Source organism: Papaver somniferum, chromosome 1, assembly GCF_003573695.1.
Source record: "Papaver somniferum cultivar HN1 chromosome 1, ASM357369v1, whole genome shotgun sequence".
In the NCBI taxonomy this organism is placed as follows: domain Eukaryota; kingdom Viridiplantae; phylum Streptophyta; class Magnoliopsida; order Ranunculales; family Papaveraceae; genus Papaver; species Papaver somniferum.
Window position 1 is genome coordinate 55,161,518 of NC_039358.1, and position 16,725 is coordinate 55,178,242.

A 16,725-nucleotide genomic window follows, 5' to 3' on the forward strand; every position below is an offset into this window, starting at 1 on the left:
ATATAAGAACGAGTAAGTAAACATATCACATAATACCTACATTTAATACAGAAATTTTGATTGATTACTAAATGAAGAAACATAAAATAATTCAGGAGCAACGTTCCGGAGGAAAGAGAAAATTATACAACCAAGGTGAAAAAGGTAAAGAGCAAAATTTTGAACTGATTTATGTTATAGCCAATACAAAACAATGTTGATAGCGAATAACTAGATTATAATATGATTTAGGAATTGGAAGATGAAAACAGTGATCCTGAAATAAGCTCGGATGAAGATGCAGAGATAGCAAAAGTGGAAATGGAAAGAAAGGTTAAACTAGAGATGAAAGAGCCAACTGAAAGAGAAGACAAATTCAAACGTCGACGCAAGCAGTATTGATGGAGTGAATTTAGGTTTTGCATGATAGATTAAGAACATAAAGTGTAGTTTCTCGTGCCAATGCACAGGTTCCTGAATCAATAACTTTGAGCTAGTCTACGGTAAAATTGGGCCCTCTTTTTCTTATGCGTAGATGCTGATTCGTGATGCCTCGAGGTAGTCATAACATTTAGCCTCGAAGGGAAACCAAAAACAAACGAACTTGGAACTCCAACTTAAAAGGAAAAAAAAATTCGGAAGCGTTACTACTTCTCAAGGGATACAAATTCCGGATACGCTGCAATTAAAAGCTATCCTAATCTGAATCCAAAAAGATTTCAAAGAATTACCAACTTTATACTATTTTAAGAATTATTACATATATAACGACGTGTAATGTTACAACTGCATCCGTTATTTCAAGTATCATTATAATATCTAAACTGAAACGGCCTCTCAGTTTCCTAATTGGTTTCAGTTGAGTAATATATATACTTTGCCTAAGAAGAATCTGACATACAACAGTACCAGAAGTTCATCTTCGCAGAGCCTTAACAACGTTAACGAAGCTTCTTACAGGTTTGTATCTTCATTCATTTTTTCTTATAGATAATGCTTCTCTTTGTCTCCATTGATATCTGTGATTGTGCTTAATTTGTTCGAATGAATCTCTTAAGGGAAAACAAAGTACTCCAAGAATAAAATAACAATTCATGTCCTTAGTTTCCGATGATTAAGGTAGCGTTAGTTGTTGACGTGGGAAGTGGTTCCGATATGCATCTGATTAAGAGTGTGTTAGTGGTAAGGTGTGGTGTTTCATGTATATCATCTAAAGCCTATCGAGATCAGTACGAACGGTTAAGATTAGATATAACGTTCTGTCATATCCAAGAAAAATATACCGCAAAAGATTTGATGGAGAAAATTCAAGGTCTCTCTTCTTGTTTAAGAACTTGTTTTACGTCAGTAAAATCTTCGGATGATTTGGTGAAGTATTTTTTCACTAATTTGTTTGTATCCTTTTTAGATGGACGTGAATAGTAAAAACCTTAATAACATTACTGACAATGAGAATGAGGACGATGAGGATACCGGAATATGCGGCGTTGACGAATATGGGTACTATGGTTATGATGGTGGATACATAAACTACTATGATCAGATATACGGTGCTGGTAAGATTTTTAATTTTATGCGTAAATTAGCATCAGTTTGTAAAAAATTAGGATTTACGGCAAGGGAAAAAACCTATTATTGCTTGTAACACGTCTGACATTTCTGCAATCGTCGGTTTTATCATGCCAGCAACAATGTATCACTTGTTAGACATATAGCAACCGTGACTTATACGTATATATATCCTACTAATTGAATATCTAGGAAATCTGTGTAATCTAGGAAATCTTTGTATATCCTATATTCTGTGTATCCTTTGTAATCTTGATAATATAAATACATAACTCTTCTTTGTGTTTCTCATTCATTGAGAACACGTTAAACCTTGGTTCCAACTTGGTATCACCTTGGTTAATCCAAGGGCCTGTTTTTCCATCTTTTCTTTTTTGATCATCTTTTTTAATCACTATCTTTTTCGGTCATCATGACACCAAACCCGACTACAACTACTAAAACCACTATTTCTGTTGATGATTCCTCATCTTGGACTGATATTCCTTTTGCTAGACTTCATGGAGCCATCTCGGAAAAACTTAATGGCAACAACTTTCTCCTGTGGAAAGCTCAGTTCTTACCCTACTTGCAAGGTTATGGTCTTGACGGTTTTGTTAATGGTTCCATCAAGTGCCCACCTGCTCAAACTGATAACTCTTCTACAAACCCTAAGTTTCTCTCTTGGACTCGCACCGACAAGCTTCTCCTTGGATGAATTTTATCATCACTGAAATCTCCTATTTTGGCTAAGGTCAAATCCTGTCAGACATCTTCTCAGGTTTGGACTAAACTTGAGGAATTTTTTGCCTCTAAAACTGATGCTACGCTTGTTCACTTAAAGTCTTCTCTTCAAACCATTACCAAAGGTAACTTATCTATGGCCGACTACATCCAATTCGTTCGCAACATCGTTGATTCTCTTGCGGCTAGTGGTCATGAGATTTCTAGTACTGAGTTTTGCCATTATGTTCTCAAAGGACTTGATTCAGCCTATGAGAGTATTGTCAGTTCTCTGATTACAACTATGAGTTTGATTACTACTGATCAGTTTGAATCCATACTTTTGTCTTATGATCTTCGTGTTAACGCTCAAAACAAACTGCTTTCTGCACCACATGAGGCGAATATTGTGCGTACCCATCGTCCCAGTGATGTGCCTCTCACGAAGAACGGCACGCCAACTATTATCTGTCAGATCTGCTTACAACCCTATCATGATGGACGGAACTGTTGGAAGCGTTACGATCAGAACTATTATCCTCCTTGCCGCCCACCACCAAAGAACGACTCCACAAGAGGTGGTAAAAGTCACTCCTCATCGGCTGGACATCGTGATGCATATACTGCTACCCACACTCCTATCAACATTCATGATTGGCTTCCTGACAGTGGTTCCACAAATCACATGACAAATAATCTGGGTAATCTTCAAACTCATTATGAGTATACAGGTCCTGATCAGATTAAGACTGCTAGTGGTGCAAATCTCTCTATTTCTCATACCGGTAATGTTGTTCTACAAACACCTACTCGTAAGTTTGTATTGTCTAATGTACTACATGTTCCGCATTTGTCCCACAATCTGCTCTCGGTATCTCAATTCTGTCGTGACAATGATGTGGTTTTTGAATTTTGTGATGATTTTTACTTTGTTAAGGATCGACTTACGAGGGAGGTAGCACTTCGGGGTCAGCTTCGTGATGGTTTTACACTTTTCAGCATGTTTCTCCTAAATCTCTCGTTGGTGAACGTGCTTCCATTCAAACCTGGCATCAAAGTTTGGGTCATCCAATGCTCCATACCGTTCAATCAGTTGTTCGTCATCATTGTCTTCCAGTTTCCAATTCTAAGTTTTCGTTTTGTTCTTCTTGTTTAGAGAATAAGAGTCATAAATTTCCTTTTCAATCCAGTACTATGGTTTATGATCATCCTTTAGATTTGATTGTGTCAGATGTTTGGGGACCTGCCCCTATTTTATCCAATGAAGGTTATCGTTATTATATCTTGTTTGTTGATGCTTTTAGTCGATACACTTGGATATTCCCTATGCATGCTAAATCTGATGCGTTGCAAATTTTCATTACATTCTCTAAACATGTCGAAAATATCTTCAACACTAAGATCAAAGTTTTTCAGTCTGATAATGGTGGTGAATATCAAAAATTTACTAAAGTTTTACAAGCTAATGGCATTCATCATTGTTTCTCTTGCCCTCACATTTCCGCGCAAAATGGTTTAGTAGAACGTCGACATCGTCATGTTGTTGAAAGTGGCCTCACTCTCCTGTCTCTAGCGTCTGTTCCATTATCTTTTTGGTATGATGCTTTCTTTACAGCTACTTTTATTATGAACCGAGTATCTTCTACTCCAACTGGTTTAAAATCTCCCTATGAACTTCTGTTTAATCGTGCACCTGACTACCTCTCATTGCACACCTTTGGCTGTCTTTGCTTTCCACATCTTAGACCCTATGGTAGAACAAAATTGGATTCTCGTTCCTCTCCTTGTGTTTTTCTTGGTTACAGCGATCATCGCAAAGGGTATAAGTGCCTTCATTTACCTACTACTCGTATTTAATGGTCTCGTGATGTTGTCTTTGTTGAAGACAAGTTTCCCTTTGTTGCTGCCCCTGATAAGCTACCTCCGTCACCGTCGCCCTTACAGGTATTTTCTTCACCATCTTCCTCCTCTATTTTTCCTACAGTACTGTCTCAGTTGGACTCTACTGCTAATATGTGGCTTAATGGAACTGAGTTACCTAGAGGATCAACTCCAGCTGCGACTAATACGTCCGCTCAGCAACATCTACTGTTACTGTTCCAGAACCTGACACTGTCGTTGCTCAGCAAACGTCACTGCAAGTTCCCGCATCAGCACCTCAGTTACAGGCTGACGCTACCATTTCTGCACTACCACAGACACCGATCAGTCCTCAGTCTGTTGCTTCCATTCTACCTGACGCTGCCTCTCCTGTTCAGTCCCCAGTTGCGACTGCACGAACTGTTACACCTGCCATTCAGTTTACTATCCCTGTTACGCCTGCAACAACTGATTCCCATACAGTACATGTTACGCCTTCAGCTTCACCTGATGGTGCTGGCACTCAACATAACTCGTCGTCGCCGGCAGCTGTACCGCTTTCTCATACTGTTTCTGTCAATAGTCCACTGCAGCCACCTGTTACTAATTCTCACCCAATGGTAACACGAGGAAAAGATGGTATTTTCAAGAATAAAGTTCTCCTCGCTTCTGCGCACACTAAGCTCACTGATGACTTGTTTGAACCCACTTGTTATTCCCAGGCAAAGACTGATCCCAAATGGATTCCTCCGATGGACTTAGAAATTGATGCACTTCGGAAGAATGAGACTTGGTCCATGGTTCCACCTCCTCCGAATCAGAACATTATTGGTTGCAAATGGGTGTATCGTGTTAAGAGGAAACCTGATGGCATTATCGAACGTCGCAAAGCTCGGTTAGTTGCCAAGGGGTTTAATCAACAAGAAGGTATTGATTACGGTGAGACCTTTAGTCTGGTTATTAAACCGTGTACTATTCGTATTATATTGACGTTGGCTTTGTCTTATCATTGGTCTATTCGCCAACTTGATGTTCAAAATGCCTTTCTTAATGGCATGCTACATGAAGAGGTTTACATGAAACAACCCCCTGGCTATAAACATCCTCAGTTTCCTGATTATGTTTGCAAGCTCCATCGATCCATTTATGGCCTCTAACAGGCTCCTCGTGCATGGTATACTCGTCTCAGCTCTTTTCTTCAAAAACTTGGTTTTGTTACTTCGGTCTCTGATACCTCTTTGTTCATTCGTTGTTCCGCTGAGAGTGTGATATTTCTTTTGGTATATGTTGATGATATCATTTTAACGGGGTCTTCTATGGAGTGTATTCAATCTCTTATGCATACTCTTCATAACGAATTTTCTCTTAAGGATCTAGGCTCGCTGTCATACTTTCTTGGCATAGAAGTCACACAACCCTCTAATGGATTGTTTCTTTCGCAACGCCGCTACATTGAGGATCTTCTTGTTCGTGCCAATATGCAAGGAGCTAAACCAGTAACCACTCCCTTCAGCACGTCCACTGATTTGCATCCGGTTGATAGTCCCTTGCTGTCTGATGTTACTATGTACAGGAGTTTGGTTGGTGGTCTTCAGTATCTCTCTATGACAAGACCGGATACTGCCTTTGCAGTTAATAAGGTATGTCTGTTTATGCATAAATCCACGGAATCTCATTTGATTCTCGTTAAACGTATCCTTCGCTACTTGCAACATACATCTACCTTTGGTATTTTTCTGCGTCTCGAACGAGATTTGCAGCTTAGTTTCTCAGTATATACTGATGCTGATTGGGCGGGTGACCATCTTGATCGTCGTTCTACAAGTGGATATTGTGTTTATCTTGGTTCCAATCTTATTTCTTGGAGTTCTCGTAAACAGCATACAGTTTCCAGATCCAGTACTGAATCTGAGTATCGTGGTTTAGCTATTGCAACGGCTGAATTAATGTGGGTTGAATCTCTTCTTCGTGAACTAAAGCTTCTATTCATTTTCCTCCCACTCTTTGGTGTGACAATTTGGGAGCTACTTATCTCACAATGAATCCGATATTTCATGGTCGAACGAAACATATAGAAATTGATTATCATTTTTTCCGTGAGAGAGTTCAGGGAGGACAACTTATTGTTCGTTTTGTTTCATCTACGGATCAAATTGCAGATATCTTTACTAAAGCTACTCCAAAGGATCATTTTTGCAGACTACGCTTTAAGCTCAATGTCATTGACAACCCGCTTAGATCGAGGGGGGGTGTTAGACATATAGCAACCGTGACTGAATAAGTCATGATGTTTTGTATCTTTCCTATTATACATATATATATCCTACTAATTGAATATCTAGGAAATCTGTGTAATTTAGGAAATCTTTGTATATCCTATATTCTGTGTATCCTTTGTAATCTTGATAATATAAATACATAACTCTTCTTTGTGTTTCTCATTCATTGAGAACACGTTAAACCTTAGTTCCAACTTCACTGTTTCAGTGAGATTAATAACAATAACAATAAGATCAAAGCAAGAGTTCTGAGAGTCTGGATTGCGAAAGAAGTAAGAACAGGGGACGTACTGAGTTTGGACCTGGTTCTAATAGATCAAAAGGTAAGTGTTGTATCTTAAGTTTGGAATTTCCGTGAAGTGAAATTATTACATTAGGATCCAAACATTCTCAACTTTCGCCCGTCTTTGTATATTTCCCTGAGTATTTTCTTCGTTGTCCGCATCATAAAATCTGTTTTGGCCCCTTCACGAAATATTATTGGTACCAATGACATAATATGTTCTATGAAATTTCAGAAAAATCTGCATCATGCTACCATTGATAACTATTTCATGTACGAATATATTCCAAAGCTCAAGGAAGACGAAGTTTGTCTTATAAGCAATTTCCGTATACAAAAAGTTGACAAGAAGGAGTGTCACCGGCCTGTTTCAAATGATAACAAGATGGTATTACAGCCTATACACAAGTAAGAAAAGTTGATGGCAACACGTCTGATTTCCCAGGACATAAATTCGAGTTTGTTGATTTCGAAGATATTCCCTCTAGATATGGAGATAAGGTTCTAGGAGGTAATGTAAAGCCTTCAAAGACAACAAAACGTTGATTTCCATTTAAACATGATCTATATTTTTAACTAAAATACGTCTTCCTTTTTTTGCAGATGTGATCGGAAAACTAATACTACCTATTACTGAAAAGAGACCAAAAGACAAGAAAATAACCGAGCTTTTTATAGAGGACATGAGGTATATTCTTTGCTTTACTTCAAGTATTTTGCTCAAATAAGAACAGTAGCATATAACTTGCAAGGGTTGAATTTTTACAGCGGAAGGAAAATGAGAATATGTCTCTGGGAGGAGATAGCGGATCAACTAAATATCAATGCAATTGGGCGGAGTGTGAAACCACAAGTGATTGTAGCAACATCAACAGAAGTAAAGGACTTTCTAGGTAAAACTTCAAACTGAGTACAAGAATTATTTTTAAGAATAAATAAACGTATCAAGAATGGATTTTCGCACTGTGAACTTAGACTTGTTAAAATTCAACAGATACACCCTATCTTAGCTCCACACAAGCGACAAAATTATACGTCAATTCGGATATACCTGAAGTTGAAGTATACAAGAACAGGTAAGTACACATCCCATATATTAAATTATAATATACAAATTTTGTTTTGATTAAATAGACAAAGAAAAATAAAATTATTTCAGGCGTTACCAAAGCACCAACGTAGTTGTCGTCAAGATGCCCGACACATCCGAAGATGATTTTTCTGCTGAGAAAAGAATAACCATACGGCAACTGGTTGGTTCGGTACAAGATGATTCGAATGAGGTAAAACCTTAAGTGAAAATGTCAAATATATCTAAATTTGTACAGGCCTAAGTATACTTGTATCAATATATCAAACAGAATAAGGAATGCGAAGCAACAATCAAAGGATTAGTTCCATTCTCTGAGTGGTATTACGATGGTTGCATAAGGTGCAAGAGGAAGGTTTGTGATCATGGTGATGAAAAAAAAAACCAATGTAAGTTTATTTTTTTAAATCAAACAAATAATTATTATATGCAAAATTCATAGATCTATATGTGTAATAACCTGTAAAATAATAATAATAATACAGGTTCCGTCTGAAGCTAGAGGTCGAGGACCAAACAGGACGTACAACAACCTTTGTGGCATTTAGTCCACAAGCTGAGGAGTTGCTGGTTGATAATATTCTTCAAACATATAATCGTTTAATAGAGGTACTTAACGTAAACATTGCTATTACTTTAAATTATATTGGACCTATATATCTTATTAAAACTAATATACTCACTCCGTTCTTTTTTAATAGGCTAGTTTCTATCAATACATGTTCCAAAAAAATAGGCTGGTTTCTTAATTGGGAAAGTCAAATGTTACTTTATTTTTCTGTGACCACTTTTCTCTTAACTTTTTTTGATGACAAGTGTCATGTGGACCACTTTCAATGATTAATTCTCTTAACTTCCTTAATTTTTTCTAAAAACAAAAAAAGCCTATTAAAAAAGAACGGAGGGAGTAATACTTTTCTAAATAATTGCAGGAGGAAGACATGATCTCGTAGAAAAACAATTTCCCCAATTGTGCGGAAAAAAGTATATATTCACGCTAAAAATTATTGGATTCATTTTGAGACGCAAATTGGAGAGTTTCACGATAGTAAGAATGCAACGAAGTGACGTTCGAAGGGCTACGAAACGCTGTTTAACCAATGTGAAAAACGTAATTAGCAAAGTTTTGAACTAATATATTTACATTACAGCCGGTCTAAAACGATGTTGATAGCGATTAATTAGATTTTAATATTCTTTAGGAACTCGGAGATAAAGACAGTGATCATGAAGTAACGTCGGATGAAGAAGATGCAGAGATAACGGAAGCGGAAATGGGAAGCAAGATTAAATTAGAGATGGAAGAGTCGGCTGAAAGAGAAGACAAATTCAAACGTCTGCGAGGACGGTATTGATAGAGCAAAATTTAGGATTTGTACGGTAGATTAAAATTTTTATTTTGAAGCAAATTTATCGATTGAATTTAGGTGATCGAATGCAGTGTTGGGTTGAAATGAGAGTTCACGACATAAAGTGTAGTTCTGACCAAGCATGTCATTGTCAACAACCTCGCAATGTGAACAAATGAAATATCAGATTACTTGTTGGTTTTGCCAAAACTCTAGGGGAAGTAAAAATAGCCTCCCAGTATACGTACGTGTCCATTGTCGGAAACTAAATGCACTCAGTAAACTCAAGCAGTTCGGAAGTTCAAAATGAAACGTAACATAAATTAAATTTTTCAAATGCTAGTTGAAAATAAACTGACCAATTTACCAGATCTTGATCGTCAGAGATTTAGATTAGGATGGTCTCCGACACTCTTTTAACTGTTAGAAGAAGGCAGTGGAGGTACCTGCATGTACAAATGGAGCGAATTACGACAGTTTAAAATTTAAAATTACGGTACAGGGCTAGAATTTTATTCGAAGTAAACTGCTTAAACGTAGCTCGGTAGTATACGTCCGAGATGTATAAAATAGAGAATAATTTGTGAAGAAGTCATATGACTATCTCATTATTATATTGGAAGTTGGAACAATTAGACGCTCTCTTCAAATGTAAAAATCACTCGGAACCATCAGTAGCAGTCTACCTAAAACTACACGATGTATCTAATGGGCTGAGAAAGGCTTGGCCTTGTTCTACAAAATCCCCAAGCCTAACTAAAATCCGGATACTAATCCAACATCTAATTTCTGAGTTTTGATACACATCCTAATCTGAATCCAAAAAATATTTGGAAATACAACTTTATTCTGTTTTAAGAATTATCAGGGGATTGAACTTCATATGCATATATACATCTAAAACAGAATGGCCTCTCAGTTTCCTAATATACACATATAATTTTTTGAGCTATAAGAATCTGATTAACCTCCTCAACAGCGTTAACAAAGAGTTTTACAGGTTTGTATCTTCTACGGGAGAAGTATGAATAGCTCTTCTTTTTATTAGAATTTGCGATATTAGATTTTGTTTGTTAGATTAGGTGGTTTTTTGGCTAGAGTTTAAGGGAGAAAAAAAGTGTCATATGTTTGTTAGATTTCATGCCCTTAATTAAGGTAGTGTTAAACGTGTTGGGTTGCTGATGGGAAGTGGTTCTATTAACTATATTAAGTTATGAATCTTACAGGTTTGAAGAAAACAGTGAGGGCTCTTTGTATCAAAGTACGGTTTAGACAAAATCCAGGTAACACACCACAAATACCACTTCTTCTGTACTTATAATAACACACTTCGGAAATTCCTCTTTCGTAGATATAATCATGCCAACAGCAGACAAGTATTGTATTAATAAGATCAAACCAAGAACAGCAATGTATCATCGTTTCGGTGAGATTAATGAGATCAAAGCAAGAAATGAGATCAAAGTACGAATTCTGAGAACTTGGGATGCGAAACACGTATATACGAGGAGGACACTGAGTTGGGACTTGATCCTAATCGATGAAAATGTAAGTATTCAGTTTTAACGCACTTCTAAACAAAAATATTTTTTGTTAAAGTTACCTTGTTGTTATACTATGATAAACATATCACATACTTATATTTTATGAAATTTCAGAAAAATCTGCTTCATGCTACCATTGATAATGATACCAAGGACAAATATATTGGAAAACTAAAGGATGGAGAAGTTTATCTTATAAGCAATTTCCATATATATCAACTCAAGGAGAAAGAGGAGCATTACCGACCAGTTTTAAACGATAACAAGATGAGATTCAAACACTGTACACAAGTACGAAAAATTGATGGCGACACGTTTGATTTCCCAGGACATAAATTCGATTTCCTTGAACTCGAAAATGTTCGCTCTTTATTTGGAAATCTTGTTTATCTTATAGGTAATGCAAAATCGTAAAAGACAACAACAAACCTTTGATAAACAGAAGAACAAAAATAATACTCCGTATCATTTTTTTTTGTTGCAGATGTGGTCGGGAAATTAATATCTATTTCAGAAAAGGAATGAGTAACCAAGAAAGACACATATAACAACATATTATACCTAGGAACTGTGACTAATATAGTTACAGAGAACATGAGGTACATTTTATGCTTTACTTCTAACTTTTTGCTCAAGTTACAAGAAAAAAAATGTATATATAAGAACCGTAGTTTTGCAGAGGAAAGCAAATGAGAATAGAACTCTGGGATGAGATAGCCGATCAACTAAAAGATATCAACGCAATTGGGCAAACAGAAGAATTGCAAGTCATTGTGATAACATCAACAAAAACAAGCTTCTTTGAAGGTAAACTTCAGAACCGACAGTGCATGCACAACTTGTCTTATGACTTAGGAGTAGAGACATCTGTAGAAGAAAATTACTGCTCCCTCGTTCCCTAAAAATATAGGGATATTTTACCAATTTTCGAACAAGCCTTTTTCGTTTTCGAAGGAGAACAAAAATATGTCTACTTATTCCATCAAATATGTATGTTTTTAAGACGTTTCAACCGGTAAAAGTGAATACCATCTTAGGTCCACAACAGCAACAAAGTTATACATCAACTTGGATATACCTGAAGTGGAAATATACAAGAACGAGTAAGTAATTAAGCGTACCATATATTTCGTAAGTTCAAATAAAATTCAGTTTGTATATAATAGACTTTATATTATCCTCTTGCCTTATTTACCTTTAGGAGATTATCTCCATTTACTTGGGTTGTAAACACAAAAGATATTATATGGTTTTATATATATTCTAGCCAAGAGGAACATTTCTCCTCAAGGAAATTATCATCAAATCCAAGATGGTATCAGAGCCTTTACGATCCTATTTTCTCTAAACCATTAAAATCAATGGCGACGGAACAACTGAAGCTCATAGACATTGCTGAGGCATATAGTTCTATGCATCTACAGCAACCCGATGATGCTTTCTACATGGATACCGGTGCTACCTCGCATCTCACTGCTGATTCAGGTACTTTACATAACGTTACCAATTCTAGTACTGTACGGTCTATCTTAGTTGGCAATGGAAATAGCATTCCAGTTACTGCTAGTGGTACCAAGATCATAAACCTCCCTTCTCGCACCCTTCAACTCAAAAATACTCTTGTTGTTCCCGATATTATCAAAAACTTAGTTTTTGTTCGTAAGTTCACCACTGATAATCGTGTGTCTGTTGAGTTTGATCCATCTGATTTTTTTGTTAAAGATCTGAGTTCGAGGAGGATTATCCTTCGGTGCAATAGTTCCGGGGAGCTATACCCTATCACCAACTCTGTCGTGCCACCTACAAAATCCTCCCAGCCTTCTCCCATTTCCCTTGCTGCTTTTTCGCCAGATATTTGGCATAGCCGCCTTGGCCACCCTGGAAAGGCAATTTTAGATGTCTTACGCAAAAATAATTTTATTCATTGTAATAAGAATAATTCTTCCCAACTTTGTCATTCATGTCAAGTTAGTAAACATGTTCGATTGCCATTTTATGAATCTAATTCCATTACTTTTGCACCCTTTGATATCATACATAGCGATTTATGGACCATTCCATTACATATCGATACCGGTTTTCGATATTATCTTATATTACTTGATGATTTTACCAACTATCTATGGGTCTACCCTTTGAAATTTAAGTCCCAAGTTTATAGCAAATTTTTGGAATTTCGTTCTTTCGTTCAAACTCAATTTGAACGACAAATAAAATGTTTTCAATGTGACATGGGTCGTGAATTTGACAACTCTTCCTTCCATACTTTTTCTCGTAATAATGGTCTTGTTTTTCGTTTCTCTTGCCCCCAAACTTCATCCCAAAATGGAAAGGCCGAACGTATGATACGTCGTATCAATGATATCACCCGTACCCTTATGTCTCACGCTTCCGTTCCTCCAAAATATTGGGTCTACTCTCTCCATATGGCTGTCTATCTACATAATCTTCTACCCACCAAAGTCCTTAATTTTCACTCAACCATGTCTATTCTTTATCAACGATAACCAACGTATGAACATCTACGTACTTTTGGTTGCCTTTGCTATCCAAATCTCTCGTCCACAACTCCTCACAAACTCTCCCCTCGTTCCACTAGGTGTGTCTTTCTTGGTTTTCCTCCCAACCACCGTGGATACGCTGCCTTGATCTTGCCACAAACAAGATTATTATCTCTCGTCATGTAACTTTCGATGAAAATGTATTTCCCTTCACAAATCTCACTACAAATACCTCTTCTACTGTCGAGTCTCCCCCAAATCTCCTTCATCTTCCTATAACCTCTCTTACCCAGTCTTCCACTATCCCACCCACTACTTCAGGACCCTATACCCCTCCTCACCGTCGGTCCAACTTCCCATCTGCTGCGTCTATTCCACTTCCAACCTCCTAGCCTACGTCAGTTCCACTTCCTCCACATGTATGTACGTCAGTTCCACCAGCTCCTATGTATGCACACCCACCTTCCCCTAATAGACCCCTCTACCTACGTCAGTCCAATATCTTCTCTAAGTCAGTTTCTCCGGGTCCTCTCTGCACTAATTCCACAGCTGCAGACTCCACCATCTCCACTGCCCCTACTACTACAGATCGTAACTCCACTACCGTCCCTACTACTGTCCTTCCCACTACAAACTCTCCATCCTCGCCACCTACTACTGTCCTTCCCACTACAACATACCCCCCCCCCCCCCCACACACACACACACTACATCTCCTTCTCGTCCTGTTACTCGAGCCTCCCGTGGTATTTACCGACCGATCCACCGGCTCAATCTCCATGTTCAAACTTTACGGCATATCTCTCTAATTCCTCGCTCTCACTTGTATGCTCTTAGGGATATAAATTGGAATGCCACCATGAAAGATGAGTACAATGCTATGTTGAAAACTAATACGTGGGATGTACCACGACCTCGTGATGCTCATGTTATTCGTTCCATGTGGCTTTTTAGTCACAAATATAATGCTGATGGATCTTTGCAGCGACACAAGGCTCGTCTTGTTGCTAATGGCAAATCTCAGCAGGTTGGGGTTGATTGTTTTGAAACGTTTAGTCCGGTTGTCAAATCTGCTACTATTCGTACTGTTCTTACTATTGCTACTTCGCGTTCTTGGCCAATCCATCAGCTAGATGTTAAGAATGCTTTTCTCCATGGTGATCTGACCGAGACAGTTAATATGCATCAGCCTCCAGAATTTGTTGATCCTGATCACCCTGATTACGTATGTCGACTACGCAGATCGTTATATGGTCTCAATGATGAGTGCTAAAAAGTGCATATTTTTATATATTTTTCTTGGCATGTAACTCATCTTTTGTGCATTAATTCTACATTTTATCCCATATTCTGTATTTTCATTGTTTTCAAGAATAAATATTTTTCTTACTTAATCTTGCATTTTTAGGTAATAAATGAAGTTCGGATGAGTCGCGGAGCGAAAAGAGCAGAAAAGTAGTGAAAAGCCGGGAAGAATTACGCAAGGAAGCCGCAAAGAATGGAGCACACGTCCAAAAAGCTAGGAATGGGCTCAAGAAGGAAGAATTTTTCTTAAAGAAGATATGGGCTTGGCATACCCAAGGCCCAAAACCCTTACCCAAACCCATTTTCTATATCCATAACCGCCTCCATTCTCAGCCGTTAGATGGGACTACATCGAAATCCTACGGTCGCTCCTTCGTAGATCATCAAAATCTGAAGTCTCTGCAAAACACCACAACGCTTAAATTCCAAGCCTTCAGATTAGATTGTAGTTGAATCCAACGATCGCTTCTATGTCTGTGCATCAAAATTAGATACTCCCGATCTACACTACAATACCTAACTCCACCAAGTGCCTTCCGTTTCGTTGTATCCCTTCATCCGACGGTCGCTCATCGCTTGCCTCCGAATCGCCGTCAGATCTACCTACCATCTTCTCATCCTACGACGCAGATCGCATAACATCTTCCCTCGCTGAAACCGCTCAACACCATAACATCCGAGCCATATACCCCTAGCCAAACGCCCCCTAACCCTAACTCTATCGACTTCTTCTTTCTTCTCCATCTCTTCTTCCTTCCCCCGTCTGCAGAACCCGTACCACCACCATCACCCTGCAACAACCATCTCTACCACCTAAACACCACTCCTTCACACCGTACACCACCACCAACTCCACTATAATCATTCCCCCCATCTTCTAGCCATCTATCCTACCAATTTCTTTTCTTTTCTTTCTCAGAAAACCCTAGGAAAGAAATTGGTACAATAGCTAGGGCTAGAGAAGAAATCAGAGGCATGGAGAGGAGCAGGAGACTAAGGAGAAGAATGGGTCGAAGTCAGTAGCGTGTAATCGCATCAATTTGGGTAAGAATTTACCAAACCCTAGTTCTGTCAATTTGGGGGTTTTTACATAAATCCTAATTAGGTTGAGATAGAGCATGGAGAAGATAAAGTGGGTGATATAGGGTAGGTAATTGAACCTAACTGTGATTTTCTGTCACATTAGGTAGAACCCTAATGTCTACTGTTTTTGGAATTTTTGGGTGAAAAGGGTGTAAACCCTAATTATGTAATTGGGTATAAAAGGGGATATTGGGTGAGTGTTGAAATATCTCTGGACTAGCCAGTGTATCCCCATGAGGGCTGGACTAGCCAGTTCCTCTTGGGTAGATTTTTTCTTCCCTGTTTTGTATTTGTAGATTTAATTTTAATTTTCATAATTCCAAATTCAGTTTTAGTTTATCTTGTTTCAATTCATGTTTTGCTATCCATGTTTTGCTATCCATGTTTCTCCATTTGATGTAATGTTCATGTGTTTAATTCCTTTCCCTGTTTTAATGTCCTGTTGATGTTGTTGTTAATGTGATGTTTTGGGAGAACTGGATTAGCCAGTCTCTCCAATTTTTGTGTTGTTCCTGTTAATCATGTGTTGTTCCATCTGTTCTCTCATGTTCTCATTAGCTGAGGCTCAGATGAAGCTTTAGTGGACTGTTAGGTAGTGGAATGCTAGGTTAGAGCCTTAGTGCAGTGTGTTGATTGAGCAATGGGAAGAGATTGATGCTCATAGTGCCTGTGATTGATTGTTCTGTCAAAAGACAGTCAATGCTAGGGGCAAACTAGTGAGCAAATTAGTTTTCCTCCCATTCTAGATGTATGCATAGGATTTTCAACTCAACCTAGGATCACATTGTTTGGCTAGGACACAAGGGTGGATTCAAAGCCTTAGCTTAACCCACATTTTGTTTTCACAGTCACTTGCAACTTAACTGTTTTGTTACTTCTTCTCCTCCCTGCCCTTGGATAACAGCCTTGGTTTATTTGGTTTTGTTTCTTGTTAACTGCCACTGTTACCATTTGTTTCATTGCTGCTCCCTTGCCTTAGGCTAACTGCCTTTGTGCCTCATTGCCACTGATTTTTGCTTCTTTCCCATGATCATTGTTAGTTTGCTTCACTGCCATTGTTAATCCCTTAGTTATTGTTCCCTATTCTTCCCTGTTCCTCATCTCTGTATGTGTTCTCTTTTATTCTCTTTCTTTTGCTATCTTTTGCTCTTCTAGTTTCTCTGTTTTGCTCCCCATTAGTC